Source organism: Pseudophryne corroboree, chromosome 2, assembly GCF_028390025.1.
Source record: "Pseudophryne corroboree isolate aPseCor3 chromosome 2, aPseCor3.hap2, whole genome shotgun sequence".
NCBI lineage: Eukaryota > Metazoa > Chordata > Amphibia > Anura > Myobatrachidae > Pseudophryne > Pseudophryne corroboree.
In genome coordinates this window covers 794,687,574-794,712,476 of record NC_086445.1, presented here as the reverse complement: position 1 = coordinate 794,712,476, position 24,903 = coordinate 794,687,574, and the positions used below count along the sequence as shown (strand labels likewise).

The following is a 24,903-nucleotide window of genomic DNA, read 5'->3' as shown; positions in this document are numbered from 1 at the left end:
CAAAGAAAAAAAGAGGCGCAATGAGGTAGCTGACTGTGTGAGTAAGATAAGCGACCCTAGTGGCCGACACAAACACCGGGCCCATCTAGGAGTGGCACTGCAGTGTCACGCAGGATGGCCCTTCCAAAAAACCCTCCCCAAACAGCACATGACGCAAAGAAAAAAAGAGGTGCAATGAGGTAGCTGACTGTGTGAGTAAGATAAGCGACCCTAGTGGCCGACACAAACACCGGGCCCATCTAGGAGTGGCACTGCAGTGTCACGCAGGATGGCCCTCAAAAAACCCTCCCCAAACAGCACATGACGCAAAGAAAAATAAAAGAAAAAAGAGGTGCAAGATGGAATTGTCCTTGGGCCCTCCCACCCACCCTTATGTTGTATAAACAGGACATGCACACTTTAACCAACCCATCATTTCAGTGACAGGGTCTGAAACACGACTGTGACTGATATGACGGGTTGGTTTGGACCCCCCCCAAAAAAGAAGCAATTAATCTCTCCTTGCACAAACTGGCTCTACAGAGGCAAGATGTCCACCTCATCATCATCCTCCGATATATCACCGTGTACATCCCCCTCCTCACAGATTATCAATTCGTCCCCACTGGAATCCACCATCTCAGCTCCCTGTGTACTTTGTGGAGGCAATTGCTGCTGGTCAATGTCTCCGCGGAGGAATTGATTATAATTCATTTTAATGAACATCATCTTCTCCACATTTTCTGGATGTAACCTCGTACGCCGATTGCTGACAAGGTGAGCGGCGGCACTAAACACTCTTTCGGAGTACACACTTGTGGGAGGGCAACTTAGGTAGAATAAAGCCAGTTTGTGCAAGGGCCTCCAAATTGCCTCTTTTTCCTGCCAGTATAAGTACGGACTGTGTGACGTGCCTACTTGGATGCGGTCACTCATATAATCCTCCACCATTCTTTCAATGTTGAGAGAATCATATGCAGTGACAGTAGACGACATGTCCGTAATCGTTGTCAGGTCCTTCAGTCCGGACCAGATGTCAGCATCAGCAGTCGCTCCAGACTGCCCTGCATCACCGCCAGCGGGTGGGCTCGGAATTCTGAGCCTTTTCCTCGCACCCCCAGTTGCGGGAGAATGTGAAGGAGGAGATGTTGACAGGTCGCGTTCCGCTTGACTTGACAATTTTCTCACCAGCAGGTCTTTCAACCCCAGCAGACTTGTGTCTGCCGGAAAGAGAGATCCAAGGTAGGCTTTAAATCTAGGATCGAGCATGGTGGCCAAAATGTAGTGCTCTGATTTCAACAGATTGACCACCCGTGAATCCTTGTTAAGCGAATTAAGGGCTCCATCCACAAGTCCCACATGCCTAGCGGAATCGCTCCGTGTTAGCTCCTCCTTCAATGTCTCCAGCTTCTTCTGCAAAAGCCTGATGAGGGGAATGACCTGACTCAGGCTGGCAGTGTCTGAACTGACTTCACGTGTGGCAAGTTCAAAGGGCATCAGAACCTTGCACAACGTTGAAATCATTCTCCACTGCGCTTGAGACAGGTGCATTCCACCTCCTATATCGTGCTCAATTGTATAGGCTTGAATGGCCTTTTGCTGCTCCTCCAACCTCTGAAGCATATAGAGGGTTGAATTCCACCTCGTTACCACTTCTTGCTTCAGATGATGGCAGGGCAGGTTCAGTAGTTTTTGGTGGTGCTCCAGTCTTCTGTACGTGGTGCCTGTACGCCGAAAGTGTCCCGCAATTCTTCTGGCCACCGACAGCATCTCTTGCACGCCCCTGTCGTTTTTTAAAAAATTCTGCACCACCAAATTCAAGGTATGTGCAAAACATGGGACGTGCTGGAATTTGCCCATATTTAATGCACACACAATATTGCTGGCGTTGTCCGATGCCACAAATCCACAGGAGAGTCCAATTGGGGTAAGCCATTCCGCGATGATCTTCCTCAGTTGCCGTAAGAGGTTTTCAGCTGTGTGCGTATTCTGGAAACCGGTGATACAAAGCGTAGCCTGCCTAGGAAAGAGTTGGCGTTTGCGAGATGCTGTTACTGGTGCCGCCGCTGCTGTTCTTGCGGCGGGAGTCCATACATCTACCCAGTGGGCTGTCACAGTCATATAGTCCTGACCCTGCCCTGCTCCACTTGTCCACATGTCCGTGGTTAAGTGGACATTGGGTACAGCTGCATTTTTTAGGACACTGGTGACTCTTTTTCTGAGGTCTGTGTACATTTTCGGTATCGCCTGCCTAGAGAAATGGAACCTAGATGGTATTTGGTACCGGGGACACAGTACCTCCAACAAGTCTCTAGTTGGCTCTGCAGTAATGATGGATACCGGAACCACGTTTCTCACCACCCAGGATGCCAAGGCCTCAGTTATCCGCTTTGCTGTAGGATGACTGCTGTGATATTTCATCTTCCTCGCAAAGGACTGTTGGACAGTCAATTGCTTGGTGGAAGTAGTAAAAGTGGTCTTACGACTTCCCCTCTGGGATGACCATCGACTCCCAGCAGCAACAACAGCAGCGCCAGCAGCAGTAGGCGTTACACGCAAGGATGCATCGGAGGAATCCCAGGCAGGAGAGGACTCGTCAGAATTGCCAGTGACATGGCCTGCAGGACTATTGGCATTCCTGGGGAAGGAGGAAATTGACACTGAGGGAGTTGGTGGGGTGGTTTGCGTGAGCTTGGTTACAAGAGGAAGGGATTTACTGGTCAGTGGACTGCTTCCGCTGTCACCCAAAGTTTTTGAACTTGTCACTGACTTATTATGAATGCGCTGCAGGTGACGTATAAGGGAGGATGTTCCGAGGTGGTTAACGTCCTTACCCCTACTTATTACAGCTTGACAAAGGGAACACACGGCTTGACACCTGTTGTCCGCATTTCTGTTGAAATAGTTCCACACCGAAGAGCTGATTTTTTTGGTATTTTCACCAGGCATGTCAACGGCCATATTCCTCCCACGGACAACAGGTGTCTCCCCGGGTGCCTGACTTAAACAAACCACCTCACCATCAGAATCCTCCTGGTCAATTTCCTCCCCAGCGCCAGCAACACCCATATCCTCCTCATCCTGGTGTACTTCAACACTGACATCTTCAATCTGACTATCAGGAACTGGACTGCGGGTGCTCCTTCCAGCACTTGCAGGGGGCGTGCAAATGGTGGAAGGCGCATGCTCTTCACGTCCAGTGTTGGGAAGGTCAGGCATCGCAACCGACACAATTGGACTCTCCTTGTGGATTTGGGATTTCGAAGAACGCACAGTTCTTTGCGGTGCTACTGCTTTTGCCAGCTTGAGTCTTTTCATTTTTCTAGCGAGAGGCTGAGTGCCTCCATCCTCATGTGAAGCTGAACCACTAGCCATGAACATAGGCCAGGGCCTCAGCCGTTCCTTGCCACTCCGTGTGGTAAATGGCATATTGGCAAGTTTACGCTTCTCCTCCGACAATTTTATTTTAGGTTTTGGAGTCCTTTTTTTACTGATATTTGGTGTTTTGGATTTGACATGCTCTGTACTATGACATTGGGCATCGGCCTTGGCAGACGACGTTGCTGGCATTTCATCGTCTCGGCCATGACTAGTGGCAGCAGCTTCAGCACGAGGTGGAAGTGGATCTTGATCTTTCCCTAATTTTGGAACCTCAACATTTTTGTTCTCCATATTTTAATAGGCACAACTAAAAGGCACCTCAGGTAAACAATGGAGATGGATGGATACTAGTATACAATTATGGATGGACTGCCGAGTGCCGACACAGAGGTAGCTACAGCCGTGGACTATTGTACTGTACTGTGTCTGCTGCTAATATAGACTGGATGATAATGAGATGTAGTATGTATGTATAAAGAAGAAAGAAAAAAAAACCACGGGTAGGTGGTATACAATTATGGACGGACTGCCGAGTGCCGACACAGAGGTAGCTACAGCCGTGGACTACCGTACTGTGTCTGCTGCTAATATAGACTGGTTGATAATGAGATGTAGTATGTATGTATAAAGAAGAAAGAAAAAAAAACCACGGGTAGGTGGTATACAATTATGGACGGACTGCCGAGTGCCGACACAGAGGTAGCTACAGCCGTGGACTACCGTACTGTACTGTGTCTGCTGCTAATATAGACTGGATGATAATGAGATGTAGTATGTATAAAGAAGAAGAAAAAACCACGGGTAGGTGGTATACAATTATGGACGGACTGCCGAGTGCCGACACAGAGGTAGCTACAGCCGTGGACTACCGTACTGTGTCTGCTGCTAATATAGACTGGTTGATAATGAGATGTAGTATGTATAAAGAAGAAAGAAAAAAAAACCCACGGGTAGGTGGTATACAATTATGGACGGACTGCCGAGTGCCGACACAGAGGTAGCTACAGCCGTGGACTACCGTACTGTACTGTGTCTGCTGCTAATATAGACTGGATGATAATGAGATGTAGTATGTATAAAGAAGAAAGAAAAGAAAAAAACACGGGTAGGTGGTATACAATTATGGATGGACTGCCGAGTGCCGACACAGAGGTAGCTACAGCCGTGAACTATTGTACTGTACTGTGTCTGCTGCTAATATAGACTGGATGATAATGAGATGTAGTATGTATGTATAAAGAAGAAAGAAAAAAAAAACCACGGGTAGGTGGTATACAATTATGGACGGACTGCCGAGTGCCGACACAGAGGTAGCTACAGCCGTGGACTACCGTACTGTGTCTGCTGCTAATATAGACTGGTTGATAATGAGATGTAGTATGTATGTATAAAGAAGAAAGAAAAAAAAACCACGGGTAGGTGGTATACAATTATGGACGGACTGCCGAGTGCCGACACAGAGGTAGCTACAGCCGTGGACTACCGTACTGTACTGTGTCTGCTGCTAATATAGACTGGATGATAATGAGATGTAGTATGTATAAAGAAGAAGAAAAAAACCACGGGTAGGTGGTATACAATTATGGACGGACTGCCGAGTGCCGACACAGAGGTAGCTACAGCCGTGGACTACCGTACTGTACTGTGTCTGCTGCTAATATAGACTGGATGATAATGAAATGTAGTATGTATAAAGAAGAAAGAAAAAAAAAACCACGGGTAGGTGGTATACAATTATGGATGGACTGCCGAGTGCCGACACAGAGGTAACTACAGCCGTGAACTACCGTACTGTGTCTGCTGCGACTGGATGATAAATAATGATATAAAAAATATATATATATCACTACTGCAGCCGGACAGGTATATATTATATAATGACGGACCTGCTGGACACTGTCTGTCAGCAGAATGAGTTTTTTATTTTATAGAATAAAAAAACACCACACAAGTCACACGACGTGTGTTTAACTTTTACAGGCAAACATTCACAATACAATATAGTATACTATATACTGGTGGTCAGGTCACTGGTCAGTCACACTGGCAGTGGCACTCCTGCAGAAAAAAAGTGTGCACTGTTTAATTTTAATATGTACTCCTGGCTCCTGCTATAACCTAACTGCTCCCCAGTCTCCCCCACAATTAAGCTGTGTGAGCACAGTCAGATATTATACATAGATGATGCAGCAGCACACTGGGCTGAGCACAGATATGGTATGTGACTGAGTCACTGTGTATCGTTTTTTCAGGCAGAGAACGGATTATATTAAATAATATAAAACTGCACTGGTGGTCACTGGTCAGTCACTAGTATAACTAACTAATACTATCAGCAAAATTCTGCACTCTCTGTCTGAGTACTCCTCCTAAGCTCCAGTAAATGAAGTGTCACTGTCTCACTCTGTCACTAGTATAACTAACTAATACTATCAGCAAAATTCTGCACTCTCTGTCTGAGTACTCCTCCTAAGCTCCAGTAAATGAAGTGTCACTGTCTCACTCTCACTCTCCTATCTATTTCTTCTCTAAACGGAGAGGACGCCAGCCACGTCCTCTCACTATCAATCTCAATGCACGTGTAAAATGGCGGCGACGCGCGGCTCCTTATATAGAATCCGAGTCTCGCGATAGAATCCGAGCCTCGTGAGAATCCGACAGCGTCATGATGACGTTCGGGCGCGCTCGGGTTAACCGAGCAAGGCGGGAAGATCCGAGTCGCTCGGACCCGTGTAAAAAAACATGAAGTTCGGGCGGGTTCGGATTCCGAGGAACCGAACCCGCTCATCACTAGTTGCAGGCTGTGTGTAATTTTAGCAATGTCTGTAGGAGGAGTAATATTCATATTATAACTAGATGTGTCAATAATAAGCTTCTCTGGCTATCATTTTTATCTTTTAATAATAACAAGACACTAATCATTCTCAGCTAACAATCTGCATCAGTTTGTTGGGAAACTTCTAGCACTAGCAAAACAGCTAACTCAAAATGTCTGCAGTCATTACCTGCTTTTTTGTTGTTGTTGAACTTATTGCTGTAAATGTACTGAACTACATGTATGCATCTCTCTTTTTTAATATATTACAACTCATAAAGAGTTTAAGACTTTGGCAAAGTGTGAGTATAGCTGTTGAGAATAAAAAAAAAAAAAAAAAAACAGCTTTGTGCCATCGGAAGTCTGGCATATATACCAGAGCTGAAGTATAGGCTAGGCAATGGGGTACTAGCCCTGGGGCCCACTAACAAACTACAGCAAATTGAGAACACAACAAATGCTGCTCTACCACTTATTTCAGGAGCAGAAATGTCATTCCGTCATCCCCCTGACCTCCCCTTCTCTCAGTGATCTATGGTAGTAACTAGCAACAACCCTTTGTTGTAAGGATGTTTGATTTTCAGTGACCACTCCTATCACTGGTCGCAGGTAAGAGCAAAAGTTTGGGGCACAGGCAGATGGGGGAAACAGGTGGTGAGGAGAGCGGCATGTGGAACACATATTGGTCAAGTGAAGGACATACTGTACAGGGCAATGGATAGCCAATATATGTGTTATGCAGTAATGGCGCAAAAACAAATGTATAGTTGTTCTTAAAGCAGTTGTGGAAGGGGGGGGGGGTCTTGATTCCTATTGTAATTTACTTGCATTTTTTTAAATAGTTTTGATCTTGAATTTTGTATTTAGTGGGAATGAAGTTAAGTGGGTTTGGGTGGGGTGTAAGGATTCCTGGTGAGCTGTGTCTCATCAAGCCCTGTTTGTGCCTTAGAGCACAGAAATGATGGTTCCTCACCTTTTTTTTAAAGTTGCAAGCACCGGACCCTACAAAGTAATTTGCCTCCTGCATGCAGCATCAGTCATCCTCTTTATGGCATGACAGCATGGAATGCTTGCAGAATGAGCTGAGTGCCCACTACCCTGTGCTCTGAAATGGCCAGATAGCATTAACTGGAGGCAGTCCAGGCATTGTTTGCCCATCCTGTGCATTTTTACAATGATGCTTAAAGGGGGGTACTCACGGAGAGATCCATGCTTAAAATCTAAGCAATCTGACCAGATTGCTTAGATTTTAAGCATAGATCACTCGTGTGTATCCCCTACAGCGATAGCGATGTGCAACCCCGCGCATCGCTATCGCTGGTGCTAGATTGGCCAATCTAGCACGTCGCTGAGCGCCCCCCCCCCCCCCCCGTCTCCCCCCGCGCGCTCAGCACACAATGCGCTGTGCTGAGCGGTGGGAGAGACGTGTGCTGAGTGAACCGCTCAGCACACATCTCTCCCACCGCTCGGCACAGCGCAATGTGTGCTGAGATGTGTGCTGAGTGAACCGCTCAGCACACACCTCTCTCACCGCTCAGCACAGCGCGATGTGTGCTGAGCGTGCGGGGGCTGACGGGGGGGGGGGGGGCGCTCATTTCACCCAGCGGGTGAAGTGAGCGACCTGCTAGATTGGCCTGCATGTAGGCCAATCTAGCGATAGCGATGCACTGGGCTGCGCATCGCTATTGCTGTGAGGGGTACACACGGAGCATTCATGCTTAAAATCTAAGCAATCTAGTCAGATTGCTTAGATTTTAAGCAGCGATCGCTCCGTGAGTACCCCCCTTAACAGTTGTGCAGAAAACCATCATTGACACCCTCCATAAGGAGGGAAAGCCTCAAAAGGAAAAGTTGCAAAAGAAGTTGGATGTTCTCAAAGTGCTGTATCAAAGCACATTAATAGACAGTTAAGTGGAAGGGAAAAGTGTGGAAGAAAAAGGTGCACAAGCAGCAGGGATGACCACAGCCTGGAGAGGATTGTCAGGAAAGGGCCATTCAAAACTGTGGGGGAGCTTCACAAGGAGTGGACTGAGGCTGGTGTTAGTGCATCAAGAGCCACCACACACAGACGGATCCTGGACATGTGTTTCAAATGTCGTATTCCTCTTGTCAAGCCTCTCCTGAACAACAAACAATGTCAGAAGCGTCTTACCTGGGCTAAAGAAAAAAAGAACTGGTCTGTTGCTCAGTGGTCCAAAGTCCTCTTTTCTGATGAGAGCAAATTTTGCATCTCATTTGGAAACCAAGGTCCCAGAGTATGGAGGAAGAATGGAGAGGCACACAATCCAAGATACTTGAAGTCCAAGTTTCCACAGTTTGTGTTGATTTGGGGAGCCATGTCATCTGCTGGTGTTGGTCCACTGTGCTTTATTATGTCCAGAGTCAATGCAGCCGTCTACCAGGACATTTTAGAGCACTTCATGGTTCCTTCAGCAGACAAGCTTTATGGAGATGTTGACTTAATTTTCCAGCAGGACTTGGCACCTGCCGACACTGCCAAAAGTACCAAACCCTGGTTCAATGACCATGGGATTACTGTGCTGGATTGGCCAGCAAACTTGCCTGACCTGTACCCCATAGAGAATCTATGGGGCATTGCCAAGAGAAAGATGAGAGACATGAGACCAAACAATGCAGAAGAGCTGAAGGCCGCTATTGAAGCATCCTGGTCTTCCATAACACCTCAGCAGTGCCACAGGCTGATAGAATCCATGCCACGCCGCACTGAGGCAGTAATTCATGCAAAAGGGGACCAAACCAAGCACTGAGTACATATGCATGATTATACTTTTCAGAGGGCTGACATTTCTGTATTTACATTTTTTTTATTGATTTTATGTAATATTCTAATTTTCTGAAATTTTGGATTTGGGGTTTTCTTAAGCTGTATGCCACAATCATCAAAATTATAACAAACAAAGGATTGAAATATCCCACTTTGCATGTAATGAACCTATGTAATAGATTAGTGTCAACTTTTAAATTGAATTACTGAAATAAACCTTTGCATGGTATTCTAATTTTCTGAGTTTCACCTGTATTGTGTGGGTCAAAGGCAGCTTATACGGAGTGATAGACAACATGTGGCCAGTATGAGTGAGGGGATGACTGCTAAAGTCTGAGATGCCTTCATACCTTCATATCCTAATGTATGCAGGAGAGACTGCACAAAATTTCTCCAATATCTGCTGTGGCCCCACCATTTCCAACAGTTGCTGCATCATCCATGGGATTATAAGGGGTCTGTGTAGCAATCAGATTATCCAAGATCCAGCATGTAAAGCATTCAGTTTGGCCCCCGCAGCTAACACAATCTAAAGATGGTATTAGCTGCTGTAGGCTATGGGCTAAATTCTGCAAAAATTACCTGAATAGGGGGGTTTATGGCAAGACTGAAGCCACAGTTTATGTACACTTCTGTATTTGCACCAGCCTTCAGGCATGAACTACTGATATGTCTACTTGCAGGCATATATGCATCTCTGTGTGGGTCTGCATATGTTCACAATTACACATTCTTAAAAAATGGACAAACATTTATGATCACTCTTAACTCTCCCGATCAGCAGAACAGTGTGTCCCCAGCTTGACCCTCTTGTCAGCCTCCTGGCGGCCCCATACACACAGTGCTAGAAATAGCTCCGTATGTTCAGGTTTCTATGGGATTGGGAGGTTGCCTGACAAATATTAAACAGCACATAAAATGCAACCTCCCAATCCCAGTCATTGCAGAAGTGTTATAAGCTGTTTATCGGCTAACGGACCTGCATACACACCTATACAATCATCAACCCGTTCATCCAATATCTGTTGATTGGGCCATGGATTGTATAGGTGTGTACCCTGCATTATTGTCAGAGCCGGCCCTAACCAGTATGATGCCCTAGGCAAGATTTTGGCTGGTGCCCCCTTGCACAGACGCTAGTTCCACCTCTGACCCTGTACCCCTTTCCCAGCACCATCACCCCTCACCCATAGCAGTCCTCATTTTGGTGCTCCTACATCCTATATTTTAAATAGGAGCAGTGTGCACATTCGGTGTGCAGCCGAAAATGGGGCATGTTCTTGCTGGGAAGGGGCATAGCCACACAATAATACCCCAAGTTGAAATTGCGCCACACAGTACTGCAACTTTATTCACATTATATCATGCAATAGTGTCTCTTATTTACGTTACATCACATAGTAGTACCACTTTACTCCTCACAGTAGTGCCCCTTATTCACATTACACCATATTGCTCTTTATTCACATTAGTGCCCTTTCTATACGTTACACCACAAAGTACTGTAGTACCACTTATACACATAATGCCGCACATAAGTAATGCTTTTCGGATGCAGATAGAGCTCCAGTCACACACAGAATATAGGCATGCTGCATATCATTTTAATCAGCAGAAGCTGCTTGCGCCCATAGGCATTCCAAATACCCTAGGCATTTGCATAGTTTGCCTATGCCTAGGGCCGGCTCTGATTATTGTACTTAGGGGAACATTGTACTTAGGGGAACATTTACTAAGCAGTGATAAAAGTGCAGAAGTGAGCCAGTGGAGAAATTGCCCATGGCAAGCAATCAGCATTGACGTAACATTTATAATTTGCATACTGTAAAAGTATACAGAGCAGCTGACTGGTTACCAAAGCAACTTATCCACTGGCTCACTTCTCCACTTTTATCACTGCTTAGTACATCTACCCCTTAGTCTACTCTGTTAATCGTCCCCTTTCATTCCCAATGCTACCTGTCCAGTCATAAGTGTCAGATTTGTGCGTGCATACTGCTTTCTGAGCATTAGTAAAACTAATCTGCATATTTTATTATTAAGTATTCAGCTATTTTACCATTTTATAATGCCATTTCATAAAGGTGAGATGTTTCTACATATGGTAACATTAGAAAACTTAATACACGGAACTTGGTTCATAGCATTTCCACATGAACCTCGCTATAAACTTATGTAACTGGAGCTCTGTCAGGTGTATGCTTAAAATGGACGTGATAAAGGATTGAGAACCACTTTTAGTAGTAAATCTTCCAAACCATTGTGCTAGGAAGATACAGCAACATATGTGTTCTCTTCCAACAGTGCATGCATCAAGAACAATGACAGACGTAGCAATGGTTAGAAGATTATGGACAGACGGTAGGAGCTGCTGCATCGGAGCCATGGGGGATACATTTTATAGAGCACATAAAATGTGTGTATGAGGAAGAGACAAATAGACAGGTTTATGGAATACAGAATTATTCTTATAGAAGTGTATGGGATAATGGAGTAGGAATGTTAGAATTTAACAAATCTTCAAAATCTGAGGTGTAACTAATCTATAAATTTGATCACAAAATTCAGGAAATGGATTTATTGGTAAGCCACTTCCATCAAAATTTCATTCAAGAAGTTCTTGCCTAAGCAGGGTCGTCCCGTCTCAGGACCACCTTCCTCTCCCAGAACTGTGTGACTAATGTGACTGGTCGCTAAGGAGAATAAGTAGTTCTATCCTTTATCATCGCTTGCTTTTTAATTTCTTTTTTCTCTTCCCAGCAGTGATAACAGTGAACCCCAAGTAACATCACACCCAGAAATCTAAAAAAAACATAATGTGTACCAAACAGCATGTGCCCTGGACTTATACAGTCACCAATGCTTGTCTATTATTCCCCAGCACTCCCACAACAGCGCATCCCATTACAGAAAGATGCCCCACCATGAGCCTGTCTGTTCATCACACATCAGATTCCCACCTACCATGGTATATATTAGGTGAAAAAGATGGCTTTACAATATAGAAAATTGTGTGATCGGAATAAATGATATTACAAGTTGAACCACAACTACTGCTGTATCTATTTAAGTTTATAATATCTTTAAAATATAAACTGATTCCAGGGGTAAATGTTCTACATTACATTCCGATCATTTGTAGCACAATCTTTATCTAAGTGAAGAAATATTTTTTGAAAACCTACATAAACTGAAAGGCAAAATACAGGCGTTGTTTTGTTCTTGCTAACGTGACTCTTTCCATTGTCATCACCATTCTGTTCACCAAGAGTGCATACAGAAAAGATACATGCATTTGTGAATAAGAGGCAAGGGCCTTAAAAGAGGGCATGTCCACGCCCCCTAAAAAAATGCACACCCCACATGGGGCGCCATTCTAATCCGAGAGGGTAGGGAGCAGGGGAGGGCACCCGATTCCAACCTTGCTTGTGGGAAGCATGTCCCTCCTTCTCAGTCAGCACCATCCCAGTGATATTTGTGAAGATGTTAGATATACACTAAAGAGCAAAGACTGTGCCAGAGTCTTTGCTTTCAATGGCTGGGCGCCATCTTCCCGAAGATATCACTGGGAAGATGACGCCGGCCTTAAGTATAGGTATACTTGGGATGGCCCTTCCAGCAGACCAAGCAGGCCCCTTCCGGCAGTGTCCCCCCCTCCCTGTGCCACTGATAAGAAGTATACAAAAATTTCACAAGACTGCGGCTTCTAATTGGTCCTCCTGCTCACATCCATTAGCAATGGTCATTTATTGTTAGTTAGATAAATTAATTTTCTGGTTCTGTATTATATAGACCCATCAGAACCCTGGGAAAACAGCTGTATGTGGGAGCTCCAGGGCTCTATCTAGGGGAGAGACCCCTTTCTAAAACCATTTTCCTAGGTGACAATGCCCCTTTAATTTAGAAAGCTTACTTGAACAATATAAAACAAACAATGGTACGTAGTAATTTGAGTGTAGTACACTGAGAAGAGTACTTCTCTACAGATTAATTTGCAAAAGCGATGCAGTTTACAATATCGAAATCTTCTTGATGAACATTAAGTGTAGCCAAATGATTCAGTCGCACTTAAATAAATAATTGGCCACAGCAAAGCCGGTGTGCAGTCACTCCTGTGCTCAGCACGTGTCAGAGGACTGTTTATGTATGATTTTACTGAATCACGCCACAGTGCAAATCATAGTGCTGTAGAGACGGAATATGTTGGGAAGACAATAGGATCCCAATAATTTAAAGGGGATGTTCCCCCTTTCAACTTTGCTTATGCTGCAGTAATTATGCCAGTGAAAACAGGTGTACAGGCAGGCCATTTCCTGGCCCAATAAGGATAAAGTGCATTCCAGTAACCTGGAACCAAACCTGCTGGGCTAATTACAGTATATCAAGTAAAAAGAAGCATTTTTCTTTCTGTACAAAATAAAATGTAAGCAAATAATCTGTAACCACACCTACTGACATAATTTCAATAAAAAAAATGACAATTTATAGTCTGCATGAGATCTAAAGACAAATGAAAAAGTCCTGGCAGTATCCTACCTCATTCCACTAGTGAATCCATTCACCACTGTTTTCATACTACCTTATGGTACGAGACCCGCATATACGTGCAAGACCCAATTAGGTTTGATTTCCATATATGTGATATGTGATATACTATGTATTTTGTACTCACCCTTGTTCCACATCTATATGATTTGTTGTATTGTACTTTATTTTTCTGACTACATTGTCATGAATATGACTTCTGTATCTTATTTACGCTTCAATAAAACAAAAAATAGGATTTTAATGCCTACCGGTAAATCCTTTTCTCTTAGTCCGTAGAGGATGCTGGGGACTCCAAAAGGACCATGGGGTATAGACGGGATCCGCAGGAGACATGGGCACTTTAAGACTTTAAATGGGCGTGAACTGGCTCCTCCCTCTATGCCCCTCCTCCAGACCTCAGTTATAGGAACTGTGCCCAGAGGAGACGGACATTTCGAGGAAAAGGATTTTGTTAAACTAAGGGTGAGATACATACCAGCTCACACCACAACACACTGTACAACATGGCATTTCACTAACACCAGTTAACAGCGTGAACCAACGAGATCAGCAACAGGCTGACCCTTACCAAAACACAACCTTTGTGTAACATAAGCAATAACTATATATAATTACTGCAGATAGAGTCCGCACTGGGACGGGCGCCCAGCATCCTCTACGGACTAAGAGAAAAGGATTTACCGGTAGGTATTAAAATCCTATTTTCTCATACGTCCTAGAGGATGCTGGGGACTCCAAAAGGACCATGGGGTTTATATCAAACCTCCAAACCGGGCGGGAGAGTGTGGATGACTCTGCAGCACCGATTGAGCAAACATGAGGTCCTCATCAGCCAGGGTATCAAACTTGTAGAACTTTGCAAAAGTGTTTGACCCCGACCAAGTAGCTGCTCTGCAAAGCTGTAAAGCCGAGACACCTCGGGCAGCCGCCCAAGACAAGCCCACCTTCCTAGTGGAATGGGCTTTCACCGATTTCAGTAATGGCAAACCAGCCGTATAATGAGCCTGCTGAATCGTATTACAGATCCAGCGTGCAATAGTCTGCTTAGAAGCAGGAGCACCAACCTTGTTGGCCGCATACAGGACAAACAGCGCCTCTGTCTTCCTAACCCGAGCCGTTCTGGCTACATAAATTTTCAAAGCTCTGACCACATCAAGAGATTTGGAATCAGCCAAGGCTTCAGTAGCCACAGGCACCACAATAGGTTGGTTCATGTGAAACGAAGAAACCACCTTTGGTAAAAATTGTTGACGAGTTCTCAACTCTGCTCTATCCTCATGGAAAATTAGATAGGGGCTTTTGCAAGACAAAGCTGCCAATTCGGACACCCGCCTTGCGGACGCCAAGGCCAATAGCAAGTGAGAAATTTCAACTCTACCGTTTGTAAAGGTTCAAACCAATGTGACGTAAGGAACTGTAACACCACATTAAGCTCCCACGGTGCCACAGGGGTCACAAACGGAGGTTGGATGTGTAGCACGCCTTTCACGAAAGTCTGCACTTCTGGAAGTGAGGCTAATTCCCTTTGAAAGAAAATTGATAAGGCCAACACCTGCACTTTAATGGAGCCTAACTTCAGGCCCGCATCCACACCTGCTTGCAAAAGGTGGAGAAAACGCCCCAGCTGAAATTCTTCTGTAGGAGCCTTCTTGGATTCACACCAAGACACATATTTTCTCCAATACGGTGATAATGCTTCGCCGTTACCTCCTTTCTAGCTTTGAGTAGAGTGGGGATGACTTCCCCGGGAATACCCTTCCTAGCTAGGATTTGGCGTTCAACCGCCATGCCGCCAAATGCAACTGCGGTAAGTCCTGGAACACACACGGCCCTTGCTGTAACAGATCCTCTCTGAGAGGAAGAGGCCAGGGATCTCCTGTGAGTAATTCCTGAAGATCCGGATACCAGGCCCTCCGTGGCCAATCTGGAACAACGAGTATCGTCAGAACCCTTGTTCTTCTTATGATCCTTAATACCTTTGGGATGAGTAGAAGCGGAGGGAACACATAGACTGACTGAAACACCCACGGTGTCACTAGTGCGTCCACTGCTATTGCTTGAGGGTCCCTTGACCTGGAACATTATGTCCGAAGCTTCTTGTTGAGGCGAGACACCATCATGTCTATTTGAGGAAGTCCCCAACAACTTGTCACTTCTGCAAAAGACCTCTTGATGAAGATCCCACTCTCCTGGATGGAGATCGTGTCTGCTGAGGAAGTCTGCTTCCCATGTTGTCCACTCCTGGAATGAAGACCGCTGACAGAGCGCTTGCATGTTTTTCCGCCCAGCGAAGAATCTTGGTGGCCTCCGCCGTCGCCGCTCTGCTCTTCGTTCCGCCCTGGCGGTTTACCTGCGCCACGGCTGTGATGTTGTCCGACTGAATCAGGAAGGGCAGGTCGCGAAGAAGATGTTCCGCCTGCCGCAGGCCGTTGTAGATGGCCCTTAACTCCAGCATGTTTATGTGCAGACAAGCTTCCTGGCTTGACCATTTTCCCTGGAAATTTTGTCCCTGTGTGACTGCTCACCAACCTCGGAGACTCGCGTCCGTGGTCACCAGAATCCTATCTTGGATTCCGAACCTGCGACCCTCTAGAAGGTGAGACTTTGGAGCCACCACAGGAGAGAAACCCTGGCCCTGGGGGACAGGATTATCTTCCGGTGCATCTGCAGATGGGACCCGGACCACTCGTCCAGCAGGTCCCACTGAAACGTTCTTGCATGGAACCTGCCAAACGGAATGGGCTCGTAGGCCGCCACCATTTTTCCCAGCACTCGAGTGCAGTGATGAATCGACACTCTTGGCGGTTTTAGAAGTTCCTTGACCATGTTCTGGATTTCCTGAGCATTTTCCAACGGGAGAAAGATCCTCTGCAGGTCGGTGTCCAGAATCATGCACAAAAACGATAGTCGAGTTGTCGGAATCAACTGCGACTTTTGTAAATTTAGGAGCCAGCCATGCTGTTGCAGCACCTGCAGGGAGAGCGCAACGCTTTTCAGTAACTGCTCCTATGATCTTGCCTTTATCAGGAGATCGTCCAAAAAGGGATAATTGTGACCCCTTGCTTGCGCAGGAGCACCATAATTTCCGCCATTACCTTGGTGAAAATCCTCGGGCCGTGGAAAGACCAAACGGCAACGTCTGAAATAGGTAGTGACAATCCTGAACAGCGAACCTCAGGTACGCCTGATAAAGGAGGATATATGTGGACATGTAGGTACGCATCCTTTATGTCGACCGACACCATAAAATCCCCCCCCCCCCCCCCCCCCCCTTCCAGACTGGAGATCACTGCTCGGAGAGATTCCATCTTGAATTTGAATTTTTTTAAATAAAGGTGATTTTAAGTTCAGAATCGGCCTGACCGAGCCATCCGGCTCGTCTGAAATTGGTAGTGACAATCCTGAACAGCGAACCTCAGGTACGCCTGATGAGGAGGATATATGTGGACATGTCGGTACGCATCCATTATGTCAACCGACACCATAAAATCCCCCCCCCTTCCAGACTGGAGATCACTGCTCGGATGGATTCCATCTTGAATTTGAATTTTTTTAAATAAAGGTGATTTTAAGTTCAGAATCGGCCTGACCGAGCCATCCGGCTTCGGGACTACAAACAGGGTTGAATAAAACCTGTCTCCCATTTGTGACGGGGGTACTGTGACAATGAGTTGCTGTTGACACAGCTTTTGTATTGCAGCACATACTACCTCTCTCTCTGGAAGAGAAACTGGTAAGGCCGATTTGAAAAATCGGTGCGGAGGCACGTCTTGGAATTCCAGCTTGTATCCTTGGGTCACAATATCCAGCATCCAAGGATCTAGGTCCGAGCGAACCCAGACCTGACTGAAGAATTGAAGACGTGCCCCCACCGATGCGGAGCCCCAGCGTCATGCGGTGGACTTGGTTGAAGCCGGGGAGGACGACTGTTCCTGGGAGTTTGCCTCAGCCGGGGATCTTTCACCTCTTCCCTTACCTCTGGCCGCGAGGAAGGAAGAACCACGTCCTTTCCTGAATTTATGCGACCGAAAGGACTGCATCTGGTATTGAGGTGTTTTCTTTTGCTGTGGAGGGACAAAAGGCAACAAGGAAGACTTACCCGCGGTAGCTGTGGAAACCAGGTCCGCGAGGCCCTCACCAAACAAAACTTCACCTTTGTAGGGCAGAGCCTCCATAGCCTTCTTAGAGTCAGCATCACCATTCCAGGGATACGTCCACACCGCCCTCCTAGCCGAGATTGCCATGGCATTGGCCCTTGATCCCAAGAGGCCAATATCCCTCGCAGCCTCCCTTAGATAAACCGCTGCGTCCCTGATGTGACCCAGGGTCAAAACTACGCTGTCCCTATCCAGGGTGTCTATGTCAGATAACAAGTTATCTGCCCACTTTTCAATAGTGCTACTCACCCATGCCGATGCCACGGCCGGCTTGAGTAGCGTAACGGTAGTAACATAAATAGATTTCAAGGTAGTTTCCTGTTTACGATCCGCAGGATCCTTAAGGGCTGTCGTATCAGGGGACGGTAGCACCACCTTCTTGGACAAACGCGCCAGGGCTTTGTCCACTGTGGGTGATGATTCCCACCCTAATCTATCCGGCGAGGGGAAAGGATACGCCATAGCAATTCTCCTGGGAATCTGCAGTCTCTTGTTAGGAGACTCCAAAGCCTTTTCAAAAAGAGTGTTCAATTCATGAGAGGGAGGAAACATTACCTCAGGTTTCTTTTCCTTAAACATACAGACCATTGTGTCAGGGACAGTGGGGTCTTCTGTGATATGCAACACATCTTTAATAGCCACACTCATGTACTGAATACTCTTAGCCACTTTAGGATGTAACTTGGCATCATTATAGTCGACACTGGAGTCGGAATCCGTGTCGGTATCTGTGTCTGCTACCTGGGTAAATGGACGTTTCTGAGACCCTGAGGGGGCCTGAGACTGTGATAAAACATCACCCATGGATTGTCTCCATGCTTGGTTCTGAGACTCAGAATTGTCTAACCTCTTATGCAATAAAGCCACACTTGCATTTAAAACTTTCCACATATCTACTCAATCAGCAGTCGGCGGTGCCGACGGAGTCACTTTCCACATTCTGTTCAGCTCCCTCACCAGCCTCTTCCTAGGAAAAGCATTCAATTTCAGAACATGTCGACACACACGTACTGACACCCACAAACATACTGGGCTATAGGGGACAGACCCACAGTAAGGTCCTTCAGAGAGACAGAAAGGGAGTTTGCCAGCTCACACCCAGCGCCCCACCGGTCTGAAGGAATTAACCAATGCCCCAGACCTGTAAGTGCTTTTTATATAATAGTAATCAACACCAAATTGCCGTGCACCCCCCCCCCCCTTGTTTTGTGCACCCTTTTACTTGTGGAAGCAGTGAAGGGCCAGGAGCAGCGTCTCTGCAGCTGTGCTGTGGAGAAAATGGCGCTAGTTTGAGCTGAGGAGGAAGCCCCGCCCCCTATATGGCACGCTTCGGTCCCGCTTTTTTTTATACTGGCGGGGGTCCCTATACATTGCCTAGGCAATATATATACATATAGCCAGGTTAAACATGAGGATTTATTGCTGCCCAGGGCGCCCCCCCTGCGCCCTGCACCCATGTAGTGCCGCTTGTGTAAGGGAGCAATGGCGCTCTGCGCGGTACCTCCGGAAGATCTGAAGTCTTCTGCCGCCTTTGAAGTCTTCTTTGCTTCTTTACTCACCCGGCTTCTCTCTTCAGGCTCTGTGAGAGGGACGGCGGCGCGGCTCCGGGAACGAACAGCTAGGCGCACCAAGTGATCAGACCATCTGGACTGGAGCTAATGGTGTCCAGTAGCCTAAGAAGCAGAGCCTTTGAACTCACAGAAGTAGGTCTGCTTCTCTCCCCTCAGTCCCTTGAAGCAGGGAGCCTGTTGCCAGCAGTGCTCCCTGAAAATAATAAACCTAACAAAAGTCTTTTCTAGAGAAACTCTGTAGAGCTCCCCTAGTGTGCAACCAGTCTCCTCTGGGCACAGAATCTAACTGAGGTCTGGAGGAGGGGCATAGAGGGAGGAGCCAGTTCACGCCCATTTAAAGTTTTAAAGTGCCCATGTCTCCTGCGGATCCCGTCTATACCCCATGGTCCTTTTGGAATCCCCATCATCCTCTAGGACGTATGAGAAAGTTTTTTAAAAATTCCAGGCAGCGCTGTGCTGGAGTCACTGGAAGCACATATAAACATTCCTCCTTTCATAAAACCAATAAGAAATCAGAAGGAGTCTAAAGCTGGGTACACACTTAATGATGTGTGTACCAAGCCGACGGATCGGCCGATGTAACAATAAATCGGCAGTCCCATATACTCTGAACGATATTTATTCCCCGATATATAATTTGCACCCGCATTCCAATGCATGCCACTGTTTTTTTTCGGGTCATCATGTCGGAAGTGATGACCTGGCAAGTGACCTGCAGGTCACTTGCAAGCAGGATTTTTTATAGCAATTGGGCAAAACGATGTGCACTGCAGGGGAGGAAGATATAACATGTGCAGAAAGAGTTAGATTTGGGTGGGTTATTTTGTTTCTGTGCAGGGTAAATACTGGCTGCTTTATTTTTACACTGCAATTTAGATTGCAGATTGAACACACCCCACCCAAATCTAACTCTCTTTGCACATGTTATATCTGCCTCCCCTGCAGTGCACATGGTTTTGCCCAATTGCTACCAAAAATCCTGCTGCGATCAACTTGGAATAACCCCCAATATGTCGGTCCAATACGCTGGATCAGACAACTTATCGCCTAGTGTATACCCAGCTTAAAACTCACTAAACATACACACATACTGCTACCCACCTTAGAGCACCCCTCACACGAGAAGTGATTAACCCATTGAGTGCCTTATTGCACAGTATCCATTCCCAAGCAGATAGCACACTTGATACTGTCATTTTGCAGAGAAGCCAATGCACAGCCCAATACAGTCAGTGACTTTACAGAGCTCAGCAGATAACCCATAAACTAGAAGCAGATGGAGGTAGAGGACGGACACCAGATACTAGGATCTGCTTTCTATCTTTACCACAGATCCTCTTCACAACTTTATAGCAGGGAAGCAGAAGCCATATCCTAGTGATGTATTGTAGCAGATATGATGATGGGACTATTTGTTAATTCAAAATCACAACATAAGCTATCACTTTACTTTTCAATCTTTGACAGGAGCCAGTGTTCTATTGGAGCCATTGTTCCAGAAAGTGAATTTTGATAAAAATTTCTACGCGATTCATGGAGTTTATATTTTATGAGGCCCCACTGTAACCAACAATACTTAAGCCCCATTAACCCTAGGCCTTATTTTTTTCCCCATTCACATAATCTCTCTTTACATGTTTTTGGATGAGGCTGAAGTTAGCTTCTTATTCGGCCAGCTTCTTATTCACTTCTTATTCAAGCTCTAGCTTCTTATTCACTTCGTTTTGCAAGGGTTAATGAGTCTTGGGTCACAAATTTGACCCCTGAAATCAACAGAGTAGGGTCCCTTGCATATGACCCACTTGTATTTTGCGTGGCCCAACGCTGTTTTGGGCATGAAATACACTGGCAAAGTGGGCACAAACACCATAATTTACCATTTTTAATAAGTAGCTGTAGTTTTGCAAGGGTTAACTAGTCTTGGGCCACAAATTTGACTCCTGAAATCAACAGAGGGTGTTCACTTACATATCACCCACTTGTATTTTGCCTGGCCCAACGCTGTTTTGGGCATGAAATACACTGGCAAAGTGGGCACAAACACCATTTTATAAATTGCCATTTTGAATAAGTAGCTGTAGTTTTGCAAGGGTTAACTAGTCTTGGGCCACAAATTTGACACCTAAAATCAACAAAGGGGGTCACTTACATATGACCCACTTGTATTTTGCTTGGCCCAACGCTGTTTTGGGCATGAAATACACAGGCAAAGTGGGCACACACACCATATTTTACCATTTTGAATAAGTAGCTGTAGTTTTGCAAGGGTTAACCAGCCTTGGGCCACAAATTTGTCACCTGAAATCAACAGAGGGTGGTCACTTACATATGACCCACTTGTATTTTGCCTGGCCCAACGCTGATTTGGGCATGAAATACACTGGCAAAGTGGGCACAAACACCATTTTATAAATTGCCATTTTGAATAAGTAGCTGTAGTTTTGCAAGGGTTAACTAGTCTTGGGCCACAAATTTGACACCTGAAATCAACAGAGGGTGGTCACTTACATATGACCCACTTGTATTTTGCCTGGCCCAATGCTGTTTTGGGCATGAAATACACTGGCAAAGTGGGCACAAACACCATTTTATAAATTGCCATTTTGAATAAGTAGCTGTAGTTTTGCAAGGGTTAACCAGTCTTGGGCCACAAATTTGACACCTGAAATCAACAGAGGGTGGTCAGTTACATATGACCCACTTGTATTTTGCTTGGCCCAACGCTGTTTTGGGCATGAAATACACTGGCAAAGTGGGCACAAACACCATTATATAAATTGCCATTTTGAATAAGTAGCTGTAGTTTTGCAAGGGTTAACTAGTCTTGGGCCACAAATTTGACACCTGAAATCAACAGAGGGTGGTCACTTACATATCACCCACTTGTATTTTGTTTGACCCAACACTGTTTTGGGCATGACATACACTGGCAAAGTGTGCACACACACCATATTTTTCCATTTTGAATAAGTAGCTGTAGTTTTGCAAGAGTTAACTAGTCTTGGGACACAATTGTGAGACCTGCAATCAACAGAGTGTGGTCACTTACATATCACCCACTTGTATTCTGCCTGGCCCAACATTGATTTGTGAATGAAATACGCCGGGAAAGTGGGCACAACCACCATATTATAATTTACCATTTTGAATATGTAGCTGTAGTTTTGCAAGGGTTAACTAGTCTTGGGCGACATATTTGATACCAGAAATCAAGAGTTAGATTTGCTCCTTATCGCACAGGGGAGTCATAGAGAGCCTATGTTGAGTTAAAGTTGTCTGAAGTCAGCTCCTATCCTTGCTTGAAGGAAGCTATACTCAGCAGGATTGGGGTGACGGGTCCCAACAAAGCCCAAGAATATTATGAGTTGCAGCTGAACCCATCTGAGCCTCCAGTGGTCAAACTGGCATAATTGGCCAAACTGAGTAAAACCTGGTTACAGACAGATAAAAACTCTTCTCAGTGGGTAGTGGAAGTGATGGCTCTAGACCAGGCTATACGGGTATTAGACCGTGGTGTAAAACACTGGACTTTTGCAGGCTGACCCCAGACAATTGAGGAGCTAGCAATGGTGATTGAGAGGTACCTGACCCTGGGAAATTTTAATAAAGCCAAGCAAGGGTTACAGCCAGTACCTAAGCCCAATACCCAGGTCCCCATTGTTAAACCAAACAGCCCGTCTCCAGTCATATGTTTTGAGTGCAGAGAGCCCAGTCATGCACAGCGGTACTTCCTAAAGCAGGGTGAGCTAGTGGATTGCAGCTCAGGGAAAACAGCACAACCTGTATTCAGTATGGCGCGTGGAATTATTTCCCCAGCTGAAACTACCGTTTCATCTGATGGTACAGATTGAAGGCTGGGATATCTGGGCCTTGGTTGATACTGGCAATGAATTGTCTATCATCTCTGCTAACCTGGTTCTTCCCGGGTCTGACCAGGTTGTGCTTCTGGTAAAGATGCTATGTATACTTGGTGACATAGAAGAATGCCCATGAGTGCACCTGCCGGTGGTGATTAAAGTAAGACCAGTAAAAATGGTAGTCACAGTAGCTTCCAAACCTCCTTATCCACTAATCCTGGGCCAGGACTTCCCACTGTTGCAGGAGTTTGTTACCTGGCATGACATTGGCAGACAGACAAAGGTTAAACTGTCGCAGGGGCCAAAATCTACTGGAAGCCAAGGTTGTATGACTGTAAAGCCCTCTCTTGCCAGTGATATTGAGACACATTAGTCCCCCATTTGCGAAAGAGTGTCTTTGCAGGACTTTAGGCGAGATCAACATAACGATGGCAACTTGTCCAATACTTTTTAAAATGTGGTAGTGGTAAATGGTAAGGTAAATTCTGCTTTACCACCTGAAGGTGTACCTTACTTTATGTGAAAAACAATTTGTTTTACCTTGTAACTTATTTGCAAGGTAAAAGGGTAGACCAGTTGCTGATTCCCCGAAAACACGAGCAGCTGGTATTGAGGGCGGCTCACATGCATTTATGGGGTGGCCATTTAGGGGAGAGGAAAACTCTCCAGCGTATCCAGCTATGGTTCTCCTAGCCAGGATTCATGCTGCAGTAAAAAAATATTGTCAGGAATGGCCAGTGTACCAAAAGAATGCACCCCAGACAGAATTTAGGGCGACCTTGGTTTTCCTGACTATAATTTCCATGCCTATTGAGCCAATTTTTATAGATCTGATAGGGCCAGTAGAAAAATCGGATCATGGGCATCAGTATATATTGGTGACGGTGGACTACTCCACCGGGTACCCGGAGGCCATACCACTATGTAACATGAAATCTAGCACTATTGTCCGGGAGTTCTTGATGCTGTATACCCGTCTAGGAATACCAATAGAGGTCTTGACCGACTAAGGTACCCCTTTTGTGTCTAAATTAATGAAATACCTGTGTCGCCTGTTAAAGGTGGATAGAATTACCATTTCAGTTTACCACCCGCAGACAGACGGTTTGGTTGAATGCTTTAACAGAACCCTTATGCAGATGATGAAAAGGTCAGTGTCACAGGAGAAGCGAGGTTAGGACCTACTCTTACCTTAGCTAATGTTGGCAGTTTGAGAGGTACCCCAAGCCTCTTTTATTATTACAAGTTGAGTATCCCATATCCAAATATTCCGAAATACGGAATATTCAGAAATACAGACTTTTTTGAGTGAGAGTGAGACAGTGAAACCTTTGTTTTTTGATGGCTCAATGTACACAAACTTTGTTTAATACACAAAGTTATTAAAAATATTGTATTAAATGACCTTCAGGCTGTGTGTATAAGGTGTATATGAAACATAAATGAATTGTGTGAATGTAGACACACTTTGTTTAATGCACAAAGTTATAAAAAATATTGGCTAAAATTACCTTCAGGCTGTGTGTATAAGGTGTATATGATACATAAATGCATTCTGTGCTTAGATTTAGGTCCTATCACCATGATATCTCATTATGGTATGCAATTATTCCAAAATACGGAAAAATCCCATATCCAAAATGCCTCTGGTCCCAAGCATTTTGTATAAGGGATACTCAACCTGTATTATTATTATTATTATTATTATTATCCTTTATTTATATAGAGACTTTATATAGAGACTGTATGGGGTTTAGACCCTTCAAACTCCTCTATGGTAGACAACGCAGAGGGATACTAGATCTATTAA

General features: G+C 45.4%; 1 long non-coding RNA gene across 3 annotated transcripts in view; it reads left to right on the top strand.

Moving 5' to 3' along the window:
* LOC135048839 (uncharacterized) overlaps positions 1-13,626 on the top strand; it is a 422,430-nt gene extending 408,804 nt beyond the window's left edge. For all 3 annotated transcript variants that reach the window (XR_010240645.1, XR_010240651.1, XR_010240639.1), the window contains 2 exons: positions 11,265-11,376; positions 11,724-13,626. This is a non-coding gene — a long non-coding RNA (uncharacterized LOC135048839). The remainder of the gene's footprint in view (positions 1-11,264; positions 11,377-11,723) is intronic.
* The last annotated feature ends 11,277 nt before the right edge of the window (positions 13,627-24,903 follow it).